Genomic DNA, 14,658 nt, shown 5'->3' on the forward strand with positions numbered 1-14,658 from the left:
ATACCCCGAGGGCTGTGTGTATCGCGCCTCAGAAAACCAGACTCTTCAAGTTAATGTCACCTGCCGAATGTTGGTTTGGGGTTTGGGTTTTTCACTCCATCCCTTTTTCCATCCCCTTCTAGCCATGCTTTGGTTTGCTGAAAGGCTCTTGTCTGAAAGCTGGAATAACAGAAGATCTGTTTACCTGTGGAGCTTTCGGTTTCTTTCTACTCTGCCCTTTGGTTATCTTTTCTCCCATTTTCTGGTATCTGTCCACCTAAATTCCTTGGGCAGGACAGGTACCATTCCTAACACCAACTAACATCACCCGGAGACTGAGGAAACTCCAGAGAAGGGAGGCTTCCTCTTGGCATGGCAAGGAAGATGAACATCTAAAATGTTTCAGTGCAAAATAGGAAAAAACTCTCCATGTTCCTTCCATCTGCAGTGTGACCTCCACGCGGTGCAGCTCCCCTCGCTCTGCATTCCTTCAACTTTGGAAGAGAAGTTGTTGAATTCTGAAACTTCTGTCTAGCTGTCTGCTGTGTCCCCCGGGAGAGCTGACAAACTCTGAAATACCGACAGTTGGTTTATTTGCAATGAAGCTGGGAACAGAAATGTGTTTCCTGATAGCATCTCTGGATCTAATTGCTGAAGCAGTTTCTCGAGACAGAGTGAGCAGCTTGTTGATTGCAATGAGCAGCAGGGAAACCTATTGCTCCTTCATTCTGCCTTTATTTGAAAGTCTGCAGTCAAAGAAATGGCTGTATTTAGACCACGGATAGAAAATAGGACAAGCAAACATTTAAAAATAACTTTGACGAACAAAGCTGCATCTCTTCACTTGAACTTCTGATTATGGCTGGAACATGTGAAGAAGCTGAGCTTAAAGGACTCTGTGCTGGTTAAATTTGATCTATCCCAAAGGGGACAGATTCCTTCTGGAAGAATGAAAGGGCAAGTTCCATGACTGTGCCATTAGCCATGTATACCAGCGCCCAAAGAGCGCCCTTGTGGGTTGTGGTAGGCTCTGTCACATTGAAGAGTCTATTTTTTGCCTCCAACTCTGTAACAATAAAACCCACAAATCTCCCTCACGTCTCTGCCCAAGAAAGTTTGGTTAAAGCTTCGGCGGCGTTTATTAATGTTTAGGAATAAAACAACAGAGTGTGTGCCCTGTAGAGGTAGCGTCATGATGCAAACTCCGTCTTCTTTTTGAGTGGTTTTCATGGCTCTAGTAGAACCAGCTGGAAGTTGCGTGTGAATGATCAGGATGGAGATACAGATGGAAGAATTACTGACTTTTCTTGTATGCTTCCAACTGTATAAGAAGCTTGAAAGAGGAAAAATGTAGCCCTTTCTTTACAAAACAAGCCGAATATCAAAACAACCTATGATAAATACAGAACTTTGAAATCTACACAGCTTGTCACTTAGCTATAGCACTCTTTCTTGCAATTAATAATCTAGCTACCACATGTTTGTGTGTAATTCCAGAGTTAGCACCTACATGGAATATACTCCTCACCTTTCACGTTAAATTTTTTCTCTCGGATCTGCCAGTGGTCTCTTCACTCCCTCTGTCCTTGCTGGATGGGAGGTCATTGCACTGGTTATTGTATTACTTTGGGTTTGTAAATAAGACACTGCCAAGAAAGTCAATGGCAGCTGATCATGACAATACAAGCAATATGAAGATCTGTAGAGGAATGAAGCTGGGTTAGTTAATATTGATAACATACAGCTGTGGGCTGGCTTCAGGGGTGGTGGGTTGGCTGATGTAGATAAGGTGCAGCTGTGGCTGGTTCTGCTAAGAGGTTGGGCAGTCGTGAAGAGAGAGCAGCCAAGGAGGAAGAAGCAGAGAGAACACACATCCTGGAAGAGGAGAGACCAGGAGAAGGCAGCAGAGGGTCTGGCATGAGGAGTGTGTTGGTATGTGACAGTAAAAGACCTTGTGGCAGCCGGCTAGTCTGGAGAGTGCTGCAACAAAGATCAAGGGTGAATCTTGTCTGAAACAAGGATGGGCTGAAGAATCTAGAGATGAAGACCAAGGTGAACTCTGTAAGTCCTCCCCAACACGAGGCACCGCTGGGAGATGAAATGTTCCAGCTGCTGTTGACGCTGTCCTCCGGTGAGCTGCCATCTTCAGGTGTATTGCAAACTGGCAATGAAGGTTCAAAGCTTTCTGAAGTAGAAAAATCATCCCTAGTGTAGAAGGGACAGGGGCGTATGCAGGCTGAGTGCTGAAGCACCAGACAAACCCCCTGTTTGTGGAGAGCAGGTTGCTGAGCTCCAGCCCGCCGTGGGCTCGAGCCGATGTGCAGGCTGAGCTGGGGCTCCCGGGCGGTGGCGAGCAGCAGCCTCCCGGCACAGCCACGGAACCCATGGCACAAAGCCACCGGGATGGGACACCTCTGCCGGCTTCTGTAGGAACGCTGGTCTTTGCAGTAAATACGAGCTCTAGCCCTACCTCCGTAATTAACAATATTAAGCATCTTTTGAATAGATTAATTCCTTGGCCTGTCTTCAAATTCAGAATGATCTGCATCTTCTGGACATTTCCCACCTAGAGGGTATCATTTGCCACTGTCCTTGGATTCTCTCTGCTGTGGTTCTACAGTGGTGACCCTCGCTCTGCGCATGCTTAAAGGCCGATGGGAAGATGTACCCCCTCTTGATGATGCATTTTTGTCATTTTCAACTTTTCCCAAGCTATGTCACTCACCTTGTGCTAAATATATTTCACTAAATTTGTTCTTGTGTCCCAGAATACTAGGAAACCGGCTAAGGCTGAGGGAAAGACTTAAAGGAAAGATTTACAGAAGGTGCCGATTAGTTTTCTTTATCTTCCACTTCTTTAAAAGGATTTTCCAAGGTTAAATACTGACTAGAACATGAGCTATTCCCTCTGGACCGAAAAGGGGCCCTTCCGTCGTGCAGGAGGGATGAACCTTACTCAGCTTGTTTGCTGGGGAGGAACCGATAGTTCCCTGGGAGATCAGTGTGCATGACCGGGCTGGAAATGACTGAGCTTGTGCCTGTGCTGGAACAGTTCCTATTTTGTTTTTGTTGTTTGTTTTGGTCTGTTTTTTTTGTCTCAAGGCCCCTGCTATCTAGACTGAGGTTAGAGGACTGTTACACTTCTCCTCCTTTGAGATCGCTTCTTGTCCTCAAATGCAGTTTCACTTGATTTTCTTGCACAATCTTGCTGAACTCCAAGATCCGCCATCAAAATAAAAAAAAAATACAAATCCAGCAAACAAATGAACTGTCAAAATAGTGTTTTATTTTTGTATTGAGTGTTTAGCACACATTTGGAGTGGCTTAAGAAAATTATCCTGGTATTGATGTTATAGCGCAGTCAGTTATTGGTAATTCTAATTCTAGTTAGAATTCTTGTTAACAATATGAATTTATTCATGAGCTGCTTTAGAACGCAGACAGAAAATCAATACTGCTTGTCTGGTGGGATATGTGTAGGAACATGTGAAGAACACTAATAGATAGCACTAAATGATGCAGTAGCACCTAGAAGGTCAGTTAATATTTACCTCCCTCCTGGAATGCATTCTGACCCACCTGAGCTTTGTTTCCTTGAATATGCAGTTGCAGAACTCTGTGTAAGCAGCGGGAATTGCATTGCCGACCTGTCTGAGGGGGGTTTATTATGGAATGTAAGAGATGGGATTTTCAGTTTCAAGAATTTTATCTCACTTCTTACACAGTGATGTACACATTCAGGGAGCACTTTGATCTGCCCCAGTTTGAACGTGAAGCTGAGCTGATTTTTTAACATGTGCTCTGGGGGAGGTCTGCTACTTGTTCTAATCCTCAAGGGCGCCCTGCAACAGAACTCGCCGTGTGTTAACATTTATACGCAAAACCATATGTTATGGTAACAACAGCAAAAAAAGTTTTAGAGATTCTAATTATTATCTTACCAAAAAGTCACACAAACCATTAGGAAACGTGATCTATCCCCTGAGATGACTGCAAGTCCTGTTTTCTTGTTTAGCTCAAAAACGTTGCCTGGCTAAAGCCAGCCTGCTCACACTTCACGATAGATCAATGACTTCTCGAGGAGCGAGAAGCAGCCCACCGTCTTGTGTCATCTTGCGAAATCGCCTCCCGCAGTACAATCTTCAAACCGCAGGAAGGAATAGAACTTCACAGGTAAAGAAACTAATCCCTCCGACAGCCTGATTTAGTTGCAGGTTAGGTCGCTGGGATCAAACCCCCGCTACTGCTCCGGCAGACGATGCTCCTCTACCTGCTGGTGTGGAATCGCAGCCCGGGGGGTTCTCCCAGCCGTGCATTATCCCTCGGCTGGTAAGTGCGTGTGCGCCTTTTATCCCGCGGAGATATTAAGACTGCTGTTCTGCTTGGGCTGCCTGCTCATTCATACAGCGTATTTTTATATTGCTTGAGGCTGCTTTATCATGTTTCTTCTTGCTACATGGGTGCACTTGAATGTATTTACTTCCAATTTCTAATTGTAATGCAGGTTTAAGAACATGTGTGCTCTATCAGCGATTGCCGTCCCATATTTTACTGTGGCTGTGTCCTCTCTGTGTCAAGTAAACTGCTTTTACTGTGAGAAACCATGCAGAAACTTGGCAGCAACTTGAGAATTCACCAAGATGTAGTGCAGAAGGCAACATTTCCCATTATGTTCAGTTTTCTCTTGTACTTCTTTTGGTCTGCTATACACTAAAACATGGTCTAGATGATAAATACTTCACCTCTAACTCCAAGGCATCATTAAAAAAAAAAAAACAACCAACAGTAAGAGTAAACTGGGGCCATAGTCATCTAACTGGTCTTGAGAAGTTTATTTTTTTCTCTTCTTCAAAACAAGATGTTTACTCTCTAGATGGCAATTTGAGAGTTCTTGAAGTCAATGAAAGTGGTAATTCCAAGATGGTGATATCAAAAGAAGAAAAATAGCTGTGTTATTTCCCACAGTTGCCTCGTTGCCTGTGGCCTCAGCAGAAACGGAGCTCTCCGAGCCTCAGACAGGTTTTGAATGGAAAATACAGTCAGTACTTGGGACCCTCGTATGGAAGATAGGATGGTTGGATTCAGTTTTGTGCTCTGCTAAAACTGATCCTATATAAATCACTTACTTTGCCTTAGTTTCTCACTCCAACATAAACAAACAAACGCACAGGTGCTGCAAAGTCATTGAAATAGCGTAGGATAGTCAGAAACAAACTGTGAGGGGCAGATAAGTATGTAAAATAATGGTGTGAGTATGCCTGTCTGCATGCATGTTTATGTCGGAGAGAAAGAAAGATGAAGATAAAAATATATGAGGAATGTGATGGGCAAGTGGGAAAACATATCCTCAGTCCGAACCAGAACAGACAGGGAGGCCATGAGGACAGTCTTTAAGATAAACTTCCCTTCGAGCTACTTGTTGCTGGTAAGTTGAAGGAAAGTTTGAGTGTCTTCCTACAAAGAGCAAGTTACACGCATAAGAATATGAGCCCATAGCAACACTTAATTTTGCTGCATTTCTGTGCTGCTCCCTGTTTTCCCTGCTGGAAGGACAGGGAGGGACGAGTGGTCCTGCTCTGCAGACCTGGCTGCCCGAGGAGAGGCAGCCCTTGGCTCTGGAGGTTGGTGGAAGTGAAGCTTTGGATGGAAATAAGATTTTGTCCTTACATGGTTACAAGAGCAGGGCACCCATTAATTCTGACTGCACTTTTCCCCCAAATACCTGAGGCCTATTTTCTGTTCTAAATTAAGGCAAAGACATGAAATAACGCTGAGGCAAGTGGGATTACCTCAGACCTACGTGAATGCAGACTTACATGGGTTTAACCTTAATTTTAAAATACTTTTTTTTTTTTGCTGAATGCTGTTGGTTTCGAGTTAGTGGAATGTGACTATGCAGTAAATCAGAATTAGGAAAAGACCTATTCCATTTCCTCTCTAAAACTTGCAAACACCGCTACCAGAGTCTTGACTATTCAATGGCATTTTCGATTGTGTGGAGAGCCCCAGTTTAATTAAATATGTCAGGAACAAGATCAAAACAGTTGTGTGTTTATGCAAACTATTTCTACAGTGATACAAACCTGCAAAGATGGTCATTCCTGCAAAACTCTTTGTCTGTATGGGCCTGGTTTTTGTCTCCAGAGAGGTAGCTGTGTCCCCACAGTCTCCCTCAAGAAGAGAGAAACCATCCATCTGCTCTGATGTTTAGTGAATATTCTTTGTTCTATTCTACAAATACTTGAAGCTTTGTGCTTCAAAATGGAATATCACTTTAAAAAGCAGCTTGCTGGCACAGATGCTGACTGACTTCACCGAAACAATAAACCGATTAGCTAATCCTGGCAAACTTCATATTGTTTTCGGAGAATTTACTCATACACATTGTTAGGTTGGAACTTGTTTAATGGCTGCTATGTAAATTATGGAGGATTTAGTTGTTGTTTTGATAAAATTAACTATGATAAGTAACTTTCCTATTTCCTTTTTATTTTAAACACAAATAATTCATTTTAAATTACCCTTCTTATCTCAACCAACTGTAAGTTGCATGAAATATGGACTTGATCCTGTTTTCATTAAAAGCCTAGTGACCTGCAGGAGCAGGGTGATCAGAAGATGTGCTTTATCTCTGGCCTTTGATCCCAGGTTTCACAATTAACTGAAAGGCACGTCTGCCTATTCTGTGATTCCTTATCCCAAAAGTAATGTTGGGTGTCCTGAATCATACCGCTAAGCCATTTCACTTCATTCACCAAGACAAAGTTTACAGTTACAAGCTGTTGTGTGGCAGTTTAAAAATTACCTAAAAATGCAGATGTGAACTCTGTTTTGAAACTCTTCTGTTATTAAATTGATTTGTTTATATGAAGAAAATAAAGCAAAGTAATATAAGGATATAATACAAAGAATAAATTACTAAGCATCCATCCAGTTAGCTGTTTCTAATAACGGGACAAATGACTATTTCATGTACCCAGTACTCACCTGAGGTGACTTTATTTGGCTCAAACATACTTTTCTTGACTTTTTTTGAAGCTTCTGTTGTGTTTCAACTTCTGCCTGACTGATATATAGTCTATAATAGGAAATTTAAGGCTTCACCTGTTCCCAGGAGATTTGATGACAGATCCATGTTGCTTCCAGAACTCTGATTTGTGAAGGTCTGGAAAAGCAAGGGGGGTGACTGAACATCACCAGCTCTGAGGGGGAAAAACTGCAATACAAATAAAGCAGTATAAGAACAAATCTTGTAAATAGCAGAAAGAAAACACGTGTACCACCCATAAATAGAAAGTCCCTTTCTCCTCCTCTGCTCTAATCTCTCCCTGAAGTAGTTTTACATGTATTGAAATCAGTTTTTTTCCACACAGTGTACTATGTTCTTCAATTTTTTGTTTGTATTTTATTTGGGTTCTTTTATGGAGTATGGTACTCTTCACTATGCAAACCAAGGCCTTTTGTTAAAACTCTTTATTTTGCAGATTACTTGCCAGAGTGATATCACTGTTGCAAGAATAAAACTGAAAGCTGTGATTCTGTAGCATAAATAAGCACCAATGTGACATGAAGAGACCTCTCCCTATATATATATCTGTCTGTGTAGATATACAAGTGAATGTTTTCAGTTAAGTTTATTAGGTCTGTTAACTTGCAAGTCTAATTTGGACTTGTGACCTTTTGCATGTTAATATCATCAGGGGAACTACAATGTGAGCCATTCAAACCGCATGGTGGTGGTTCCATCGTGAAACACTTTGCATGTTCCTGTTCCACAAAACAATCCTGCCCTCTGTATTCTCGAGGATGGGTATGACCTTTGTCATTATGATGTTAGCATTTTTCATTTAGATGTATCCGTTTGACAATAACACTCAAATTAATTCTGGTCTTTAAAAATTCTTTGTAAAGAGATAAAACATAGTAACTTTTTATGCTACTGGATGCTTGAATACAAATACAAATATTGAGTGCTGAATACTGAAAATAATTTTCAAATTAACATCTCAACAATACTTGCACAGTTTAGGGTAAGAATATAACAAGCTCTGGAAAGAATACAGCCTGGAGTAGCTACACTTGAAGCATGAAGTCTAGGCTAATGCGTAAAGAAAAGCAGAATAGCTAATATACCAGTCTTTCAACTTTTGAATTTAAAAAGCTATGTTACTTTAAAACAAACAAAAAGAAAAATAATGTAACAAACTTTCATGCACATCCAACTTTTTACACTAGTCGCAGACAAACATGTTTATGCAACTTGGCTTAATACCTTTGGATACACAGGAAAAGCTGAGAGAAGGGGCATGGCACGTCGAGGTGAGGGCTTATTGATGGGGTCGTGTAAATTCCTACCAGGTTATGTCTGGTTGCACTTAGCTGCTTCAAGAGCATAGCACTTTTTTGGATTGCTCTAAAAAGCAGTAATTGAAAGTAAAATCTTTTTTTTTGGAAGCTTGTATAAGGGTAGCAACCTAACATTCTTCAATATAAGCATGTTAATCTTGCTTACATTAATCAAATGCTACAAGGAACTCCTAAAGCCCTTTTCCTGTTGCAGATTCAGAAAGGTCACATATGGCACTCACAAAAATGTAGATCTACAATCGTTCCCTGAATGATCATGGGTTAAAAAAAATAATAATGCCTACTACATATATGCATAGGGGGAGAGGAACGTAAAAATTACTCAAATACAGAGACTATGCTGATAGTTTTAATTCTAATGGCAGTAAAGGGTTTCTTTTCCATCTTCTTTTGGAGATCTTTAATACAGTGCGCTAGACTAGAATGTGCAAGAGGAGGATTTGGGTTTTGTTTATATGTACATAAAAAGATCGAGCCAAAGAGCTGTAGCATGTACCAACATATCCATTACTCACAATCTGGCAAATTCTGTATAAATGTAATCTTCCTTTTACATGGTATAAAGAAAAGACTGCTGAACCTTCTTTAGAAAGAAAAAAGGAAAACCTCTGTGGAAGAAGATAGATGCCTGGCAATCTAGCTAAATAGCTAGAGTATTAGCTGAGATAATCACTGGGGAGAAACATCTTCCTGCTGGGGCACCGTCAAAATGGCGATAAATATGCAAGTATCTCAGTATGATAATAATATTGTTAATTCTTCCTTGAGCATCATCTCCTAAGATCTCTCTGATCTCATTCTGCCAAGTACTTTGTTGATTATAATTGTTTACTGTAGTGACCTGCATATTTTAACGAAGATTATTTCATTGAGCTGTTATCACAATTGTACATTCAGCATGTTGTGTTAGTGATTAGTAGTATAGTGATGTTTCAATCAGAAGTAGAAAAATGTTTGTCATCGAGGTTAGTGAACTGTTAAAAAAAAAAAAAAAAGTTGAAAGTTGATATGACACTCCTTGCAAGCCTCATATGAGAAATTTAAAGTAAAAAGGACTGTAGTGGAAAGAATTAGCACACCATTATTGTTTTGAAATTAGATCCTAGGAGATAAAATTTACATGCTTTTTTAATTTCACAGAATTTTCACCTTACTTTATCCTTGCTAGTTGGTAGATGAGGTCAGTTTTCTTAAAAAATATTCAGATAAATTTATATTTTTCACTTCATTCTTGGAATAGGTTTTCAGTTTTCTTCTAAGAAGGAAATGCTGTTATTTTATTTACCTATCACCATTTGCTGGCAGGTAGCACCGCAGTGAGGGAGAGAACCATCTAGTCCTCTGTCCCACAGATCGTCTGCAGAGCTCAAAGCACTGAGGCAGAAAGTGGAAGGGACTTGGGCAAAGACAATGCTCTGGAGCAGCAGCAGAACCTAAACACACAAACTTTTCTGAAGTCAATGGTATTTCTGCCATTGGGCTCACAAAGTCATTGCTTTCTAACTTTGTTTTTTGATTATTTGTGCTGTTGATTTGGTGGGAGGATATTTTGTTTGCTTTTATGTGCAGTTTTTGTGGTCTTAATATTGTAATTTAGACACAGTCATATCTTATTTAAATATTCTGAAGGACGGAGTGTTTACCACAATGTTAACAACTTGTTCAATGATTAACTGCCTATCATAAAAACTTTGCACATTTTCTTCACATTTTATTTTTGTAATTTCAGCTTTCAACCACAGATCTTGCTAAATAGCTAAGAACAGATAGTTTGTCTTGATGTCGGTTCTCCACAAACTGGGGTGCTAACTATAGGATTAAGTCTGGTTTTAAATGTGTTGGTACTAAAGTAGGTCTTTAGTATACCTTGCCGTAGCTTCGCTCTTCCATTTAAACATCTCGGAAAAGTCTAGATGTTCGCTGTTGCTTGCTGCTGCGGGACTAGAGGTCTCCTTCAAAGCCTTTGGTGCTCCTTCAAAGCTCTGGATGATACAGCCATAAATCTGAACGGTCAGCGAAGTGCAGGGTAATTTATTGTAGCGTATGGTACAAACGAGGAGCGGAGCAGGGATGAAAAATTCCGACAAGCTACACGTGCTCAGTTGCTAGCTTGGGATATAAGCTTTAGCCAATAAAGACAAATGATTGCGTTGTGTATCCTCAGATCAGAAAAGAAGAACCACATTATTCAGCTTTAAAATGATTTAGATTCCTTTCTCAGGGGCATTGTAATTTCCTTTGTTTTTACCCAGATACTTTTAATGTTTGTTTAAACTGAGACTGTAAACTGTGCATAATCTTCTAATCTCACCGTCCATTTTAACATACTTAGTTCCACTCTTTTAATTGCACTTGGCTTTCAATTTGGGATAAAAATTATAAACACTGTATTTCAGAATGTAGAAGTGAGACACCAAGATCAATCTTTGCATTAGGGGGAGATTTATTTTCGTTTCAATTCCCTGTCGGCGACAAACAGAGCAGAACAAAAACTAGAGGGAGCTGTTGTTCACAAATAATCTCCATTATCATTTATTCTGAAATAAATTAGAAAACTTATTTTCACAGGAGAAAAAAAAAACAACCCAACAACCTGTCCAAAATATGTAGCAATAGCATGGGGGGTGGGATAGATAATTAAGGCAGAAATATAGACTACTTAGTCTAATGGAAGCACATACATTACCTGTATTGGGGAGAAAGAGAGGGAAGCAAATGTAAGGACAAGTAAAGGCTGAATTCATCTGTCCTGTGGTTTAAAGGTATAAATGAGTACATTTTCATTCAGTTATCAATGCATAAAACATTTTCATTTCACTTTTAAAACACCAGAACAAATGCCTAGACAAATGCTATACAATGGAATTTAAAAATACCGAAGCCTTCTTTCATAAAGGAATGATAAACCAGTAGATAGCTCCATCCATTGTGAGGCTACTGAATTAGCTCAATAACTAGAAGAAAGCTTATTTAATAAACAGAAATGTTTCTTCTGGAAATAATTATTAAACAATGCAAACAACTTGATTCCTCACCAAATAGTTTCAAAGTCAGATAAACAGAAATATCTGGAGGGTAAGCTTTGTTTCATGGAAAGCTGCATGATGTAAAAGAATTATCACGTAGTATAATACATGAAATATGTACAAGCCAAATATATTTGTTGGCACAAAAGTCCTCTGGCATATTGAAATAAAATATCTGTATATTTTAGGGGTTATCTGGTAAGACTCTTGTGAAACTCACCAGTCACCAGATCAGTCTGGACCACTGTCTTTCATTCTGGTCTAATCACAAGACAATGTGAATGTGGCCAGTTCACCACCCTGTCCTGTGAACCCCTGAGCAAACAATCTTCTACGTTGATACAGTCTTTCGGGGCAGGGGGGGTGGGGGGCGGAAAGAAAGGCTTGAACCAGCAGATACTCAGCCAAGGGGAGTTTTCTTGCTTGTTTCTCTAGTACTAGAATGCCTCCTCAGAGATCCTATTCCATGTAAGTCCACCAAAAATAGCATATGCAAACGCTTATTTACTTTTCGGTTTAGGATCTACCTTCATGAATGCAAAATAGGCTTTATAGAGAATTGTGATCTCATTATGGACTTTATATTTGATTAAAAAGTGTCAAATTATAACCTTTGGATATTCATGCATTAAATATCAATCATCTATTGATTTTCAGTAAGTTCACACACCAACAAAATTGTTGTTTCCCTTCCTTGTCCGCAATATGTGCGCGGCTGAAAAAAATATTTCTAGTCGAGCCATTTGAATAGAGGATTGGTATTTAGCAAAGAATTTGCATCGTGGCTGAAGTGTTCCTCAGCGTGCTGTCCTGTGCTAGTCACTCTGTCCTGCACCCGCCCAGAGACCAGCAACACCGCTTTCCCTGGGAAGCACCCAAGGGAACTTCAACACAGCTAAGGGACAAACCATTGACAAGAGAAGTCTTCTAGGTAAATAGTTGTCTTGGGTTCGCTTTTGGAATTGATTGATTGCCACTTGGAGCCAAAAGCCAACCCAAGCCCACCCTAAGCAAGCATGGCTCACCGGGTGTAGGTCACAGCAGCCATTTGGAGGGCAGAGGGTGCACCTGCACGAGCAGTTTGTTCAGGTTCTGACGTTGCACTTCTGAAACGTGTCTACAGCCGTCGCTTACTGCCCCTGGAGCAGCCGGGGAGAGCACACACTAAAACTCCTTTCGGATGAAACTCAACTGGAAGACAGGTTCTGGCTGGTCATTTGCATTCATTCACATGACCAGCTGAGCAACGGGCAGAAGTAAAAACCTCTTAAAATGCATCTGGTGTGGCTGTCATGTCCTTGACTCCACCGCTGTAACTCTGCTTCTGTCAGGCTGCATTACTGCCGGGTGCAGATTTAACCCAGAGCCACCCAGAGACCAGTCTAAGATGGTACGATCAATGTCCAGGGAAGTAGGGCCGGTCACGAACCCTTTTCTGACCTTACCACCGCCTGGATGCTCTTTTTTGACTTGGTCTTCTCTACTAGGAATCTGTGTCACAGTAGGTTTTGGGCAGGGGAAAACAGAAAGTGAGGAAACCAAAACACTGTAGTATGTTATTCTGTCACTGGAAATGTGATGGACACCCCCCCCCCATGAGTCGGAAATCATAATTGTGTATTATTTTGTATGCCTAATACGCTGACGATGGCAGTATAACAACCAAAATAGCAGCGAGGTTGGTAACTGAGCAGTGTATTCAATTTGGCATCAGAAATATGCATCAAAAACTGAATAGAACTATAAAAGCAATGTCACTTAAAAGAGAAAGTGTATGGGAGAGGCACGCACACCCAGCCAAAATATTCACCCATCGCATGTTTTAATGTTTGCCAAGTTGAAGTAAGATTGCTTTGCTTTTAGAATTGGAAAGCCTGAATCCAGCCAAGTCAAAGTAATATCATCTGCATTTGCCAATAGTCTGCACGTTAGGGAATGACTCTGACCTAAATGTAATGACCTGATTTGAGAACAGACTCAACCACATAAGAGAGCGTTTACTCTATAGACTTAATTTCACACTGCAGAAGACACAGTTTTTCCACATCTGAAACACGGTGACTCACACCCTTTCGCCCTCTCTGGGAACCATGTCCACGCTCGGTCCCATAATGCTGGAAAGCACGGAATCAACATCCCAACTCCAACTTTTTACTAAATAATTTAGTGGGTAGAGTGCTTACTCAGGGTGTAGGAGAACTGGGTTTGCATCTCCTTGGTGTGAACGCTGTTGTCCTGGGTGGGGGTGGGGGTGGGTGTTCTTGAGTTTTCCTTCCTGCCGCGCTCCCTTTGCACGGAGTGCAGACAAATACTGGGAAGGACGAAGCCAGCGCTGCTGTGATCTGGCTGATGGGGACCTGCAAAGTGCTGCAGGATCTAAGTTTCAGCGGACTGGAACCAAGGTTTCCTCCCCCTTTTTCTGCCGCAGTTCAAGTTCCTCCCTGAAACACCGTTCCCCAAACGTGTCAGCTGGGGGAATATGTAACGTTTGTAGCTCTTGAGAGGGTTTAGGCACAAGTCAGAAGCAGCTGGGCATGGTCAGGACTGCTGAACTTTCCTGGAAGACTGCGCCCTTCTTGGCTTTTATTCTCTAGCTTGCTAGCTGGTAAATCAATAAATAAAATTGTGATTTCCCAAAGATCTCCTTGTGTTAATATACTTTGACCGTTTTTCTAATGTCTGAAGCCTATCACAAACTTTCAAGGGTACTTTGGATTAAGGCAAGAGTTCAATGAAACTACCAAATAATGTTTTGGAAAACAGATTAACCTTTGCCATGAGCCATGTCTGTTTTGAGAAATATCATACTCTGATGAGAGATGCAGCACTAAGTTTTCACGTTTAATGCATTTTAACTCTGAGAATCTCCTTATGGCAATGACAGCAAATGGAAAACAGGCTCTGAACAGCAATAAGCACAGATATCCTGATCTCAGCAGATTAAGAGGTGTTTGGGAAATAGCATGATGATTGCAGCAGTAGAATCTGTTCTTACAATGTTCTGGGGAAACTGGTGAGCTCCGGTGATGGACGCGGTACACAGTAGCTGATTGTCCTACAGGTGAGCGAAACAAGTGGAAGTTCTGGCTGAGGGGGAAGCAATTTACTTTGCAGCACACCTTGTTTACAGCTATCTAACCTTGAGATGGGGTTAACTTCTCCTCATTGGGCTTCTATGTGTAATTTCTAGCACTGATAGAAGATTTACCAGATTTTTCTGTATGAGAAGACCAGAGGAGTTCCCTGATTTATTCTGAGTCTCTAAGAAACCTATTTTTGCTGTAAT

At 41.0% G+C, this 14,658-nt stretch overlaps 1 long non-coding RNA gene across 3 annotated transcripts in view; it reads left to right on the plus strand.

The window, feature by feature from the left end:
* The first annotated feature begins 145 nt into the window (after positions 1-145).
* The window catches only part of LOC308055696, a 52,492-nt gene continuing 37,979 nt past the window's right edge, over positions 146-14,658 (plus strand). For all 3 annotated transcript variants that reach the window (XR_013924592.1, XR_013924593.1, XR_013924594.1), the window contains exon 1: positions 146-14,433. This is a non-coding gene — a long non-coding RNA (uncharacterized lncRNA). The remainder of the gene's footprint in view (positions 14,434-14,658) is intronic.

Source organism: Falco punctatus (assembly GCF_963210335.1).
Source record: "Falco punctatus genome assembly, chromosome: 19".
In the NCBI taxonomy this organism is placed as follows: Eukaryota; Metazoa; Chordata; class Aves; order Falconiformes; family Falconidae; genus Falco; species Falco punctatus.